Genomic DNA, 7,500 nt, shown 5'->3' with positions numbered 1-7,500 from the left:
TTGAACATCAAAACATCAAGCTGAAATTGACTTTAGGTTCTGACCGATAAGCCCCACACCGAACTTGAAATGGACTTCAGCATGCGACACACGCTGCCTCAAAGAAGCCTCGAGGGTTTCCCCAATAAATAACACAGGGACTGAAAAGCCCTGAGGATTTTCCTATCAATAATTCTTGTTCTTGTTCCGGACTTGTCCCGTGGTAATTCCTGCAGGGGGATGGTTTCTCGGGAACGGGCGTTTGTACTGGGCCATCATTCTTCTCCGTCCCTCTCTTTTTCAATCTTACCTTTCCCCCCGTTCTCTCGCCAGAAAACGTGGTAACGGACTACCTAATTGAGTTTTAGATGTAGTTTACGTCTTGCTTCCCATTTTCCGTGGAAGATGTACAAGTTCGCGTTTCGCGTCTTCTATTGATTGTGCTGTATCTGTCTGAACATCTTCTCAGTTCCGACTATAGAACGTCACGTGCTTGCGTTAAATGAAGGGTTGAGAGAAATAGAAAAGGAAAATGTTATTCGGTTTTAACGTTTCCGTCATTGTTTTGAAGGGATTTGTTTTTCAATCGCATTAAAGTTTTTGTTGCTGCACCTCAGTCTGTGCAATAACAAATGTTTTTGTTGTTGTTGTGAATTCATGACTACGAGCGAAGTTGTATTACTATCAAGCATTTAAAGAAAGCGAGGAATCTGAAAATGTACGAGACAGTTACAATAGTAATCTTGCCTAAATTGAATTGCAGTTCGATGACTTCAGTAAAACAAATGGAAAAGTGGGAAGAAATAGTGGTGGTATTGGTAGGTGGGTGGGTGGGTGGGTTAGGGGTGTGGGGGGTATAAAGGTCGTAGCATTCGAACACAATGTCAGTTAACTGTCTGTCTGTCTTGTCTCAGTGTTGTTTTCTTTCTCTCTGTCTGTCTACCTGTCTTTCTCTCTCTGTGTGTCTCTCTTCTGTCTCTTGTCTCTCTGTCGCTCGCTTACTCACCTGCTTTGCTCTGCTGTTGCCGATGTGTGACTGTCAACCACCATTGTCAACAGCTTCAGCAGTGCAGCCACGATCGCTGAGAACACGCAGGGGTGGGTGGTGGGTGGTGGGTGGGAGGAGGAGGAGGAGACTGTGACAGGGGATGGGGTTAGGGGTTTTCGTTGTTGCCGTTTTTGTTGATGATGGTCATTTTTTGTTGTTGTTGTTGCCTTTTTTTATTTATTATTATTTTTACTTGTTGGTCTTAGTCTTCCTCCTCCCGCCTGTCTCTTCTTTTCATCTTTCTTTCTCCTTCCTCTTTCCTCCTCTTCTCTTCCTTTCCCATCACACTACTTATTTCGGCTTCTCACCTTGTCTCTTCTTCTTTTTATTTTATTTTATTTTTTTACCCATAACACAGATTCACCTTTTTTTTACACACATAAACCAAAAAATGTACCATAAAGAAAAGCTATACAAGTGAAAGAGAGATACATATGGAGAGTAAGAGAAGGGAAGAGAGACGGACACAGTGAAAGAACATGTGCGCGCGTGCCTGTGTGTGTATGTGTGTAATCCCTCCTTATATCATCAGTTCTGAAATGCCCATTGAGGTCGGTTGGACTTCACGACAGTCTCAGACCAAATGGTATCTCGTTCCTTCTCAGAGCACCAAAGCCTCCCCCCCCCACCTCCCCCCGCTCCCCTCCCCCCCCCCCCCCCCCCCCCCTCAGTTCTCTTTTCTTTTTGTTTTCTCTTCTCTTTGTTTTGATTTTTGGTTGAAAAAAAAGAGAGACAAGGAAATAATGAAAGGTCCATGAAAGTTGGGTGTCTATGTACGTACAAGATAGTGGGTTTCTTTTTTATGTTTATGGAATATAGTGCCAATGTATGTTTGTTACTGTACTAGAATGTTAAAGAAAAGGGGGGGAAAGAGAAAAATAAAGTTGAGTGTCTTGACGCCAAGCTCTTGGCTTTGCTCGCCTTTCAACTGTTTCACACTGAGGTCCTGTTCTGAAAACATCATTGATCGCCAGCTTCACGAGTTGCTTGAAAAAGAAAGAAAAAAAACAACAAAAAACCTCTTTCATGGCAATTCTATCTGTCTCTCTCTGTCTCTGTCTTTCTCTCTCTCTCTGTGCCTGTCTCTGTCTCTCTCTGTGTTTCTCTCTGTGTGTGTCTCTCTCCCTCATTCTGTCTGTCTCTGTCTGTCTGTCTCTCTTCCTCTTTTTTTGTCTCCACCTCTGTCTCTGTCTGTCTGTCTGTCTGTCTCTCTCTCTCCCTCTCTGTTCTGCGGCCAATGGGTAAGTGCAAACGCGGGAGAGTATCCAAGTGGTTTAAAGGTGTAATTGTTGTCAGTTTTTTTTTGTGGTTTCTCGTTCCTTTACTCTTTTTTTTTTTCATTTGTTGGTCCCACCATTTCTTTCTGCTGTTTGTCTCTGTCTGTCCGTCTCCATCAGTTACCGCCCTTTTGTTTGTCCCTTTATCTGCTCTGTTTCTCTCTCTCTCTCTCTCTCTCTCTCTCTCTCTCTCTGTGCGCGCGCGCGTGTGTGGATAGATGGAAGAGCAAGTGCTTTTTCGTTGATTGGTTTGTGTGTGCTGAGAGCTTGCGGAATATCGGAATATATAATTATGGGGGGGGGGGGGGGGGGGGGGGGGGGGGGGGGGGGGGGGGGGGTAGTAGTAGTTCACTTTATCAGTATTATTACAATCATTAGTATTAGTATTTTAGGAATTATTAGTATCAGTAGTATTGTTGTTACCTTGTGGTGATGGATTTAGATGTTGTGTTGTATAAGTGTGATCTGTACCCAGTGTTTTTTTTCGGATTTGTTGTTGCTGCGAATATGCTTGACTGGGGTTTTGTAGTTTGACTTTCATGGTTCTGTTCTGTTTATTTTATTTTATTTTGTTTTATTCATTTATTTATTTTAATTATAACATTATTTTTTTCTGGCACTGTTCTGAGCCCAGGTGGTCTCTGAGCCGAATTAAGAATTGATGAACTTAACACTGACCGTCCACTCCCCCACCCACATCACACACCCTGCCCCCCCCCCCCCTCCCAGTCTGTCTCTGTCTCTCGTAGCGTCACCAGCCGAGCGAGGTCTGTGCGTTGGAAGTCTGTGGGACAGGGCAAAGGGAAGGTGAGGAGGAAGGAGGGGGATTCGTGATGATGGAGCGTGGGTGGGACCTTAGGTTGTTTGCCCTTTTGTCTGTCAGGATCTGTCTCTCTCCCCTTCTCACCCCTCCTCCCTCTCTCTTTTTCTTTGTCTCTCTCTTCTCTCTCGCTTGCTTGCTAGCTCGCTTATCTGCCAATACAGTGTCCGTGAGGGCTTGGGTTCCATTCCTGCTCTTGCCTTTTCTTCCAAGTTTGACTGGAAAAACCAAACAGCGTCCAGTCATGAAACGAGAAACCGAGATCCCGTGTGCAGCACACACTTGGCGCACTGACAAAGAACATAGGGGCAACAAAAAAGAGTTGTCGTCTGACAAAGTTCTGTTGAAGAAATCCCCTCCGATGTGTAGGCAAACCTATATGCATGCGTTCAAGGCCTGAACAAAGCGCGTTGGGTAATGCTGCTGGTCAGGCAGTAGCCGAGCAGACGTGCTTTGGCGTATATAGATTTTGTCAGGACGTTGTGACGTCTCTATGAGAAAGTGAAACTCTCTCTCTCTCTCTCTCTCTCTCTCTCTCTCTCTCTCTCTTCTCCCCCCCCCTCCCTGCAATCCCCGGCTTCCTCTTTCAGTCTTGTGTTCTCCCCTACCTTTCTGGTGCTGTCAATGAATGGTAATATTTCTCTCCACCTCCTCATTCCCTCCATCCGTTCCTCTGGCTGGCTGTGTTGTCTCCTTGGTTCGTTCCATCCCTCCTCACTCATCCACACAGCGCCGTGTAGAGGTAGGACGTCCGTGAACATGCACACACGCGCATGCACACATGCACATGCACATGCACAAACGCGCACATAAATTCTTCCACACACACACACACACACACACACACTACACACACACACACACATACATACATACACACACATACATACACACACACACACATACACACACACTCATTTACACTCACTCACTCACTCACTCACTCACTCACTCACTCACAAACATACATACACATACATATTCACACACATACACACACACTCATTTACACTCTCACTCACTCACTCACACACACACACACACACACACACACACACACACACACACACACACACACACACACACACACGAGCAGGGGAATGAAGAGTGCCCCAGGGATTGTTGGGGGGGGGGGGGGGGAGTAGAGGTGGGAGGGACAGGGATGGTGTGTCACCGGTAATCGATCGCATCCTGAGCGGGTGCAGGGCCATGCAAACTTCATGAGTACCTTTTGTTGCTGTTGGCTCGGCTGTCCCCGTCAGCCTGATAGAGAGAGAGAGAGGGAGAGAGAGAGAGAGAGAGAGAGAGAGAGAGAGAGAGAGGCAAGCACAGGGAGATAGACAGAGGCGGATAAAGAGGGACAGAGAGATGGAGAGAAAAACAGTTGAGATATTGTACGGAAGGGGCAAGAGTAGCAAGAGAGACAGAGACATAAGACAGGCTGACTGACTGACAAACAGGCAGGCAGGCAAGCACGCAGATAGGGAGATAGATAGACAGACAGATAGAGAGATAGACAGAGATGGAGAATAAAAGAAAAAGTGAGAGGTATTATAGGGCAGGGGCAATCGTAGCAAGAGAGAGAGGTGGGGGGGGGGGGGGGGGGGGGAAGACAGACTGACAGAGTTAGAGAGACGGAGACGGATGGGGAGAGAGATAGAGATAGATAGATAGGTAGAGAGAGAGAGAGAGAGAGGTAGAGAGAGAGAGATGAAGAGTAAAACTGAGACTCATAGGAAGTTGGGGGTGGGGGTGGAGAGTGGTAAGGCTGGCATGAGGGAAGAAAAACAGAGAGAAAGAGAGCAATATGCATGTAGGACACACACACATACACACACACACACACACACACACACACACACACACACACACACACACACACACACAGAGAGCAATATGCATGTAGGAGAGAGAGGTGGGGGAGAGAAGCTTTGACATTTTGTGTGTGTGTGTGTGTGTGTGTGTGTGTGTGTGTGTGTGTGTGTGTGAGAGAGAGAGAGAGAGAGAGAGAGAGAGAGAACTTGTGTTTGTGCGTGAGCGAGAGGGATGAGGAAGATGCGGGAGGAGGACAGGAGAGAAAGGAGAGATGGAGGAAGGAGGGGGTTGGGAGAGGAAACACGCACACATAAAAAAGCACACACACGCACGCGCGCGCAACGCGCGCGCGCGCGCACACACACACACACACACACACACACACACACACACACACACACACGATGCACTCACATTACACGGACGCATCGAGAGAGAGGGAGAGAGAGGGGGGAGTCGGAAGCAGAGGATTACGCCTTGGCGATTAGCAGCTCGGAAGCGGGTCTAACGTTGGGATTGAGCGAGAGACTAGCGGGAGGGTGGGTGGGTGGGTGGGCAGGGAGGCGGGGATGTGGCGGAGGGCAGGGAAGGATAGACGAAAGGGAGGGTGAGGGGAAGAGGGTTGGGGGGGGGGGGGGGGGGGGGCGGGGGTGAAGAGCAGATGCCAGGGACAGAAGCAGCGACAGAGGTTCGGAAAACAAGCCATTCACGGCAGTGAGAATAATAATCCTCAAGCAAGGTGTCACCAACGATAAGTTTGTTGTGGTTTTGAGAGAGAGAAATAATCCCACTACTTCTTATTTTTACCCCCCCTCCCACGCCCCCCCACCCTCCCGGGCTGGGTTGCACAAGCGGTAACTTTGCTTCGTGTTGATAGAATTGTCCAAAGTTTGCTTAGCTTTAATAAGAATTGTCTAAAGTTGGCTTCGCTTTAATAAACTGTCCAGAGTTTGCTTACTTTTGACAAGAATTGTCCAAAATCTGGGGGGAATTTTTTTTAACGCAAAAGTAAACTCAGTGTTGCCTAAAATATAAGATCGCTTAGAGTGCAGCTCAGCACAGGTTTTTTTAATTAATTTATTTATTTTATCCATTCCTGTTCTTTCTTTCTGTTTGTTTGTTTATCTATTTGTTTATATATTTGTTTATTATTTAAATTTATTTTCTATTCGTCTATTTTTATTTACTTGTACATTTGTTTATTCATCTGTCTATTTATTCATGTATTTATTTATTGATCCGTTCTTTCATTTTTTGTATTGATTCTATTGCGGGTTGAAACGGCAGGGTGGTCTGAATCACCTTGTGGTGAACAGACAATAAATCGACGAGTTCTGAGAAGAATAGCTGGAGATCGATTCATCTCTGCGTGTCACTTGCTGTGGAAAGTTGTTCACCGATTGCAACTTAATTCTTGGGCACAGTATCGATCTGGTTTTGATGCCATTGTCACAGTTTCGATGTGACTGGATAACTTCTTGTACCTGCGGTAATTACGTGCATGGGTTTGCACTGAATGCCAGGCGTGGGGTTAGGGGTAGTGGTAGGGGGGTTTCTTTCTTGTCAGAGTAATGATAATTTAAGGAGGGTTTAATGCCATCGCCTTGATTTTTTCCAGGTCCGGGGCCATTGTGCGGATCGATTTTTTTGTTGCTGTCAGCAGGAATGACGGTCGTCTGTCTCTTTCAGGATGGTTTCAACGTTGCTTGTGTGTGTGTGTGTGTGTGTGTGTGCGCGCGCGTGTGTGTGTGTGTGTGCGCGCGTGCATGCGTGCGTGCGTGCATCAGAGAAAGAGAGACAGACAGTCAGAACGAGGTATACAGAGAGAGAGACAGAGAGAACATAGAGGCAGCTATGAAAAGACACTGTGCACACGCACACGTGCGCGCACTAACAAATACACACACACGCACACACGCGCGCACACACGCACATACACACACACACTCTTCCACAAATTTTCTGGAGAGAGATGCCGGGGGTGGCGAAACAAAATGAAATATCTTTTTTTTTTTAAATGTTATTTTGCCAGAGTAATGAGATAGTCATAATTGAAGAATGCTTTTTTCCACTTAGCCCTGCAGGGAGGGAGGAAGATAGAGGTGAAGGGAGGGGCGAGGGAGGGAAGGAGGGAAAGAGAGAGAGGGTTGGCGAGCGAGCGAACGAGAGAGAGAGAGAGAGAGGGGGGGTCGAGGGGGGCAGTGGGTGGGTGGGGGGTTGGGGGTGGGGAAACTAATGGGAGAAATCGGTCAACAGTTGTGTTTGCATTCGTTTTTCTTCGGGTTCTGGCCAGCGGTAATTGACACAGACTTGATACATGACACTCGTCAGTCAGGAGTTTCTGCCCCTGTCCCCTCTGTTTGTCTGTCTGTCTGTCCCTCCCTCCACAATTACAAGCACACACACACACACACACACACACACACACACACACACACACACACACACACACACACACACACACACTCACTCACTCACTCACTCACTCACTCACTCAAAGAGTTCCGCAATGTCATCGTCATTCTCTGTCTCTTTCTTCTGTTTCCCTGTCTATAGATACT

At 46.9% G+C, this 7,500-nt stretch overlaps 1 protein-coding gene across 1 annotated transcript in view; it reads left to right on the top strand.

The window, feature by feature from the left end:
* LOC143280340 (otoferlin-like) overlaps nucleotides 1-7,500 on the top strand; it is a 213,282-nt gene that overhangs the window by 782 nt on the left and 205,000 nt on the right. The gene's annotated exons all lie outside the window — the stretch shown is intronic.

This window comes from Babylonia areolata, chromosome 3 (genome assembly GCF_041734735.1).
Source record: "Babylonia areolata isolate BAREFJ2019XMU chromosome 3, ASM4173473v1, whole genome shotgun sequence".
NCBI classification, from domain to species: domain Eukaryota; kingdom Metazoa; phylum Mollusca; class Gastropoda; order Neogastropoda; family Buccinidae; genus Babylonia; species Babylonia areolata.
Note: the sequence above shows the minus strand (reverse complement) of the source record. Positions and strands in the feature narration are given on the sequence as shown.